The 7,349-nt window shown below is 48.9% G+C and overlaps 1 protein-coding gene across 1 annotated transcript in view; it reads right to left on the reverse strand.

The window, feature by feature from the left end:
* chst3a (carbohydrate (chondroitin 6) sulfotransferase 3a) overlaps positions 1–7,129 on the reverse strand; it is a 74,386-nt gene extending 67,257 nt beyond the window's left edge. The window contains exon 1 of the mRNA XM_052041572.1: positions 6,981–7,129. The gene's annotated coding sequence lies outside the window, so the exon portion shown is untranslated. The remainder of the gene's footprint in view (positions 1–6,980) is intronic.
* Between the last annotated feature and the right edge of the window lie 220 nt (positions 7,130–7,349).

The raw sequence follows: 7,349 nt of genomic DNA on the forward strand, positions 1-7,349 counted from the left end.
AATTATGGATCAAAAGGTGGATAAATGGAATGCAGGGGACGGATTAGTCATGGTGTATCAGCCTTAGAGGACATGGAAGGTACAGGACGTGGCCAAAAATATTATCATCCATCTTAATTCTTGGGCTTCCTTTGGGAATGTTAAAAAAAAACGAATAAAAAATAGACTGGGGGCCTGGATGTGGCAGACATCCTTTTAATAGCATTTCAAACAAGTCCCACATTTCTGAAGGCAATGGACCCAATCACAAGGCTGCAGTTCAGCCAGTAGAAGTAATTTAAGTTGAAGGAATGACATGTTTGATTGTGGTACTAGGATCGGTTTTGTCCTACAATATGTATCAATATTTCACCACTTTGAAGTTGCTACATTAACATGAAAGGCAAACCAAAATTACAGGACAATAATGGAAAGACCATCGCTGAGCCACTAACATCAAGCAAATCTCAGGAGTGATCTCTCCATGCTCTCTCTTTTCATCCCTTTGATCATGAAGTTTTGGGCATGCCGTCTTAGTGCTCACTTGTGAAGCCAAACAACACAGATTGGACTGGTCTCCCTTGCAGACCATCACAACAACCCACTCAGCCCTGGCTCAGTCATTCCACTTTTGTCTCCGAGTTAAAAGATTCATCCCAGCACGAAATCCTGCCTGGCACCTACGCAATACTGAGGCTTCAAACCCAGCCCAAACTAACCTCGTAAAATATTCAGCAACTTTGCCTCCAACTTCCACCCTGTCCTCAAATTTACTTGGTCCATCTCTGACACCTCTCTCCCTTTTCTCACTCTCTCTGTCTCCATCTCCAAAGACAGATTATCCACCGACATATTTATTTTACAAACCCACTGACTCCCACAGTTACCTTGGCTACACCTCTTCTCACCCTGTCACTTGTAAGGATGCTGTCCCCTTCTCCCAGTTCCTCCACTGCATCTGTTCCCATGATGAGGCTTTCCATTCCAGGACATCAGAGATGGTGGTGGGTTTCCCTTCCACCACCATCAATGTAGTCCCCAGCCCCATCTCCCATACATCTGCCCTCACACCATCCTCCCCTTGACATAACAGAGACAGGGTTCCCCTTGTCCTCACCTACCACCCAACAAGCCTCTGCACCCAACACAACATCCTCTGCAACTTCCGCCACCTCCAACAGGATCCCACCTCCCCCCGCCCCTCCGCAGGGATCGCTCTTTCCTCGTCTCCCTTGTCCACTCGTCCCTCCCCACCAATCACCCTCCTGGCACTTAACCCTGCAAAGTGTTACACCTACCGCTACACCTCCTCCCTCACCAACATTCAGGACCCTAGACAATCCTTCCAGGTGAGGCAGCTCTTCACTGTGAATCCGAGAGTGTAACTTATTGCATCCGGAGTGGCCTCCTGTACATCAGTGAGACCCGACACGGATCGGGTGACCACTTCGTCGAGCACCTTCGCTCCGTCCGCCACAACAGCCAGGATCGGATCTCCCAGCGGTCAGCCACTTCAATTCCACTTCCCATACTGACGTGTCCATCCATGGCCTCCTCGCCACGTTGAGGCCAGATGCCGGCTGGAAGAGCAACACCTCATTTTCCGTTTTAGTAGTCTCCAACCTGACAGCCTCAACATCGACTTCTGTAACTTCCAGTAACCCGTCCCCTCTGGTTTCCCCTTTCTCTCCCTTCGTTTTCCCTCATTCCTGTGGCCCCCTCACCCCTTTCCTTTCCCCTCTCCCGCCCTCGTGGCCTGCCCATCACCTCCTAGTCCCCACCTCCTTCCCTTTACTGCATGGTCTACTGTCCTCTCCTACCGGATTCCTTCTTCTTCAGCCCTTTGCCTCTTCCACCGATCACACCCAGCTTCTCACATCACTCCTTCTCACACCCCCCTCCCCATCAACCTGCCTTCCCCCTCTCACCTATCACCTGACTGCGTGTGCTCCTCCCCCTCCTTTTTTATTCTGGCTTCTGCCCTCTTCCTTTCCAGTCCTGATGAAGGGTCTCGGCCCGAAACGTCGACTGTTTATTTCCCTCCATAGATGCTGCCTGACCTGCTGGGTTCTTCCAGCAATTTGTGAGTGTTGCTCCAGATTCCGGTATCTCTTGTGCCTCTAAAATATTCTAAAGATGCTTGGGAGTTCCTTCTGATGTCCTGGCAATATTCCACCTCAGTCAACATTACCAAAAACTCAGTCTGATCAATAACACATCCCTGTTTATTACCCATACCCTGGGCAAACAGGCTGTGGGACGTGGCTGCAATGCACCATGGAACACACCCAGGTTGCGAAGGCATTGTGCAAACTGCAAGTTCTTCCTTCCCCATAGTATTTTCCAAGGATATGAAGGTATAAAATGAACGGCAAAACTTCTCTATCTGATTGCCCGTTATTCGATCTGAAAATCCGCTCACTTTTCTCCGAGGGTAGTGAGTAAAGGTACAAAAACAATATTCACAGCGTCGACCCATGAACTGTCGTGGTCTTTGGGATTCTTGAAACAATTTGCCACTTCTGTTGAAAACCGTGACCCCTCCCCCATCGTCACTCTGAACTAAATGGAAAGTCTGCACATAATCCAGAACCCGAACAGGTAGCTGTGCCGGTCTTTGAGGTGGGCATGATGGTCAGTCCGCTCATCCCACAATGAAACACTAACTGTTGATGCAACGTTATCAACTTGGTGATAATGCCCTCTGGTCCGCTCAAACCTCGCTGGACTTCCGACAGGAAGTGTCCACGACCGACTGCTGCTGACTGGCACCTTCCTGGTCTAGGATTACATGCCGAGAGATGTGTTGAAGCAGTTGACACAAAGGTTCAAGGGGAAAGGCCAGTTTAAGGCCTTCTTACCATTGCGCACTGAGGGGGTTTAAACACAGAAACTTTTGGACTGCTTGCTCAAAGAAAATGTATACAGGGAAACTGACGTTGTGGTGACAGTATGTAAATAGAACAATATGTCTTGGACTGAGAAAGACAACATATAAAAGTACCCCATCATTCTCATGCCTCCATACGACAGAGATGGAAGCCATTCCGATCATCGGATCTATGCTAGCTCTTAAAGCAGCCTGAGTCCACCTCTTATTTCCTTTTAACCTATTCTCTCATGAGCCCATTAATGCCTCCCCCCACCCCATTCTCCCACCACCCAATTACACCAGGGGAACTTTACTGGCCAGTTAATCTATCGATACGCACATCTTTGGGATGTGGGAGGAAACCTGAGCACCCAGATGAACCCACGCGGTCACAGGGAGAACATGCAAACTCCACACAGACAGCGCTGGTGTGTGAGGAAATCCAGAAAATTTGCAATTGTTTGAAGTGATGTATTTGGAGTAAGAACAATGTTGCTTGACTGAATATCATACACATACATGAAGTCATGGAGTCATAGAGCGATACAGCACGGATACAGGCCCTTCGGCTCAACGAGTCCATACTGACCACAGTGCCCACCCAGCTAGCCCCAATTTCCTGCATCCAGCCCATATCCCTCTAAGCCCTGCCCCTTCATGTACCTATCCAAGTGCTCCTTAAATGATACTATTGTACCTGCCTCAACCCCACCTGTTCTGACAGCTCGTTCCATATACTCACCACCCTCTGCGTAAAAAAAGTTGCCCCTCAGGTCCCTTTCAAACCTTTCCCCTCTTACCCTAAATCTATGCCTCCTGGTTTTGGATTCCTCTACCTTGGGGAAAAGACTGTTATCATCTACCTTATCTATGCCTCTCATGATTTTAAACACTTCTATAAAGTCGCCCCTCATTCTCCTACATTCCAAGGAACAAAGACCGAGCCTGGCCATCCTCTCCCTGTAACTCAGGCCCTCTAGTCCTGGCAACATCCATAAATCTTCTCTGCCCTCTTTCCAGTTTAACCACATCTTTTCTATAACAGGGTGACCTAACAGGGTGACCTAACAGTACTCTAAGTGCGTACCCACCAACGATTTATGTGTGATCTCTAAAATAGGGTTTAGGGAGGGAAATCTTCAATGGGATATAACTGTTCTACAGGCACATCGGTAGCATAGTCCAAGTTAATGGGTGGAAAATGGAGTGCTTCCTGATCAAATCTTTGGTTAGGCACAGCTGGCTTGTCTCCTGTGCCTTGTTTATGTGTTGTATTGAGTCTTTAGCCAAGTGCGGAAGGAAGGATGTGGTTGGTATAAGAGTGACAATTCCAGTTAATAAAGGCACACAAGACAGTCTCCCTGTAAGTGGGATCCATGCAAGTCTGCAGACATCTGGGACCAGTCTGAACTTGCAGAATTTATGGCAGCAAAAATGAAGCCATGTTCTTTGGCAACTGGTCCAAGCGATCCTTTTTCTCCTCCACTGTCAGACCTGACTATATAACAATGCTGGGACAGTGGTTCAGAGAACCCGGGCACACACCAAGGACTGGGTGGAACATAGAGTCAAGGTGATCCAGGAGGAGGATTGCAGCACTAACGCTCTCTCCCGATTGCACGAAGGAACCTGGTCACCAGGTCGGTCTCAATATCGCCCTCAGCGATGGCCAGATATCAGAACCTTTGTGCATGTTCGTTATCTCAGCACCACTGCAGGTTGCCCTCAAAGCATCTCTCTTTGCATCGAGGCATGGTACAATCCTTGGCACTCAAATCAATGATGATTTCAGCAATATCAGAAAAATCAGTCTTTCAGCTGATCCAATAGCACTCCTGAGTTCTGTATCTTACAGTTCCAGCGGTGCGTTTCTCTCTCTCCTCTGCTGTTATTTATCTTTCTCAACCCACACATCCTCCAGACAGGCCGGCTGCCATGAACGAGTCTTCACCTCCCTCTCGGCAGGCACCACCACCATGTAGGTCATTCAGTCTCTCTTGGTCTGCACCCAATCGCAGCCCGCTCCCTTTGTCCCCCGCCTAGTCTCCCTTTCCTGCAACTAAAATAACATGCACGTTTCCAGCTTTACCCCCCATGAAAGGCCATCTCCTGGAAATGTTCACTCTGTTTCTGTCTCCGCAGATGCTGCCTGACCTGTTGAGTATTTATTGTGGGTCTTTTTTTTAATTTCAGATTTCCAGCATCTGCAGGTTTTTTGTACAATGTATTGAGGAACGTTCTGTGGGGAAAGGCCAGAGCTAAGGGCTCTCCTGCAGAGGACTGGTTCACCAAGAGCTGGATATTGGCAGGGGGTGACGGAGATGGAAGGGTAGCATATGAATGCACTGCTTTATTTACAAATAAAACATTTGGGGGGATAAAAACCCTTAGCTTCTTCCCCACTGCTAGCAGCCTTCTGAACCAATGACCTCGTTCACACCCCCTTCCCACGTTCTCAGACTCTTATTTTTAACTCTTCCATTATCATCACTGCAGCATTTTTTGCACTACTTGAGATTGCACAACAATCTTTGCACCAGCGTGTTATTTTGTGTTCGTCGCTGCATTTGTTTTTACCGTGTGAGCTTCATTGCAACCTGGCGTGTGTGACAATAAAGCTATCTGAATGATACTTAACACCTCACTCGAAAAATCAACAAATAGTGCAATACTTCCCCGCTGCAGCTCTATCTGCCAGCAACATGCGTTCAAGTGTTATTTACCCTGAAAAGCCCCACAAGTTGACAAACAATGAACGAGCCCAAGTAGGAATGGCCGTGAGACCAGCGGAGGTTTGACTGGATTTCCGGAACCCGTGCAGTGCCGAGGTCTGAACACTCCCACCGGGCACGGGGCGGCCAGAATTAGTTAGTGGAGCCCCGATCGCCATTGGCCCCGACTCAGAGGCAGGAGCACCGCCAGAGGCTCCCTCCTCGTGGTAAACTTTTTCACAAGACTCAGATTTGCAACAGGGCGAGCGTTCGTTAAATAGCAAAACTTGCATCTCAAATTGGTCGAGAGCATTTATTTCAGAGCCGTCCCGGTAGGGGCTGTGTCATTCGTTGGAAACTGACATGATCATTGTTAAATCCTGGTAAAAGTCCAGGAATTTCATGTAACTACAACAAGATTTGACAACCAATTAACACAAGCCGGTCCCAACTGTAAGAGGACCAAATCAGGAAATGAGCCAGAGTTCCTCGAGGAGAAATCCATGCAATGAAAGCCAACATTTGGATAAGTACCTTTAAAACTCCTCTGGGTACCCGAGACGATATGCAGCTCAGTCGATTTAATAAGACACATCGAGGCAGCTGAGAGCCTTCCCTGAACACATTCAGTCCTGAGAAAGAGGACTCGGGGAAAACAGACTCAAGTATGGAAGCAAGCGTTAAAAAAATATGGGCCACCAGACGGTTTCTGGTCTGTTAAACAGTCCATAAAACAGAGCCTTTGAGGGGTCTAACCCAGCCCATGCGCTTTACATTTGGAAACCGCTGCTGTTGCAAATCAGTTTAGATCAAACGAATCTGGCCTCGACCCAGAAATCCATCCAATGCAGAAAGCAAGTCATTTCTTTAAAAAAAGCGGTGTTATTTAACGACTCCTCCACCCCGAACCAATGTCAAAGCACCAAGCACTGGGTCTGAACCGTTCCTCAAAGTGCAGAAAGTGGTTTGAAGTGTTCCAATCTGATTTATAGGAGCGCCCCTGCCCATCCCCCTTCCAATAAAGACATCCCTTTGAAAGCTTCTAACTTTTAATACAAACTTTCTCCCTCCCCCCGAAGAAGCACATCCCCACCGGCTGATTTCTCAATGAAACGCCAACGACTTTCAACAACAAAAAAATCGCTGTGAAATCTGCATGCCAGATTGTGGGAAAACATATTTGTCTCTACAATAAAGAATGGAACCAACAAAGAACGAAGCAGAGTTGCAAACGACTTGTGCTTTGCAGCGATAACGACTATTGCCCCGCCGGGTAGTGTGGGGCTGGGGACGGGCGGAGAGCGTGAGACAAGGCGGCTACCGATCCGGAGCCACCGGCTGTGCCGTACGATGCACCACGCTCCCCAGAACCGATCGCCGTGTATCCGAAATGCACAGAACGTTAAAAAAAAACCTACCTCGAAGTGCGAAGGCGAGCAGAACCGGCTTCGCATCACCAGGCTAACCCTCGCTGCAGATGTGGGCTTTGAACTGCCTTCTTTTCCGCAGGCATCGTGGCGACTGGGAGCAGTCCCAGAGGAGGGGATCCACGGTGGGACGGGACGCGCCGACCCACTCTTACAAGTAATGAATGAAACGCTCTGGCCTCACTGACAATGGCGCTGCGCTTAAATACGGTGGGCGGTCGCCTGGTCCAACCCCTCGCAGTCCTTTCCCAGCGATCTGGGATGGGACAGTTGGAAGCATCCTGGATCGGGAAGGGAGCGCCGCCCCCGGCCAGCCACATCACCCAGCAACGCCTGCAGAGGGATGGAAACCACCCGGGG

The sequence above is a fragment of the Pristis pectinata genome, chromosome 30, assembly GCF_009764475.1.
Source record: "Pristis pectinata isolate sPriPec2 chromosome 30, sPriPec2.1.pri, whole genome shotgun sequence".
In the NCBI taxonomy this organism is placed as follows: Eukaryota; Metazoa; Chordata; class Chondrichthyes; order Rhinopristiformes; family Pristidae; genus Pristis; species Pristis pectinata.